The following is a 963-nucleotide window of genomic DNA, read 5'->3' on the forward strand; positions in this document are numbered from 1 at the left end:
CAAATGATGTCCCCAAAAGGAAACTTTGTCAACATCTTTTATCAAATCACAAACTGACCAACACATATATAAAAAAAGATCCATACTTGGCGTCTGTGTATCGATTCAATATGGCCAGAGATGAAATTGCGATACTATGTTGTATTGATTTTTTCTTCCCCCTACCCCTACCCTCTAATATGACCCACGGGAGCGTTTTTAAATATACGTCTTTAGCGTTGTGAAACGGTTACTTTGGTTACGTTTAGGCACAAAAACAACTTTGTTAAGTTGCGAAAAAGATCGTGGTTTGGGTTAACGCACGTGATCGTGAACGTGATGTTCGTAAAAAGTAAAAAAATACTCGCTGTTTTATATTCAAACGGGACTCTTCAACCCAACCTATCCCAATTTGGAACACTCATACTTCCTGCTTTGCACCCTTATAATCCTATTAATAACTAATACTGCCACTAGAGGGAGTTGTCACTGTAAATGTAGATGTGAGGCGTAAGTACTGCTTAAACAAACGACCTATGGGAGCGTTTTTTGAGGGGAGGACAGTCTGGTCTGCCAGGTGCATGCTGCCTCGATAGAGAGCATAAAGAGAACTGTGGCGTGCTTACTGTCCACTTCATGTGGGACAAGATTGTCCGGTCAACCCTTTCAATATCATAACTGTTGATAAAATCTACCTCAGATCAAGAACACAACACATATTAAAACATGCTTGCGCGCATGTGTTTTGGAACAGCGAGTGGGTCTGTGCTATTACACGGCTTGTAGTTTGTTTGAGAGTGAAAGGCTGTGAAGGGCCAACAGGCAGCACCACTTCACACTGCAACAAAAAAGCCTTTATGTCCTACCTGCACCTGTGTGTTTTTAGTTGGCTTTTTCTCTGAGAGAAACCTGCACATGCAGGGTGTAATTTGCAGAAATAGGCCAGTCATTTTATACCTGCAGGCTGTGGGCTGCACGAAAAAA

At 41.8% G+C, this 963-nt stretch overlaps 1 long non-coding RNA gene across 1 annotated transcript in view; it reads right to left on the minus strand.

Moving 5' to 3' along the window:
• Nucleotides 1–963, minus strand: part of LOC116703881 (uncharacterized) — a 10,677-nt gene that overhangs the window by 3,905 nt on the left and 5,809 nt on the right. The gene's annotated exons all lie outside the window — the stretch shown is intronic.

Source organism: Etheostoma spectabile, chromosome 16 (genome assembly GCF_008692095.1).
Source record: "Etheostoma spectabile isolate EspeVRDwgs_2016 chromosome 16, UIUC_Espe_1.0, whole genome shotgun sequence".
NCBI lineage: Eukaryota > Metazoa > Chordata > Actinopteri > Perciformes > Percidae > Etheostoma > Etheostoma spectabile.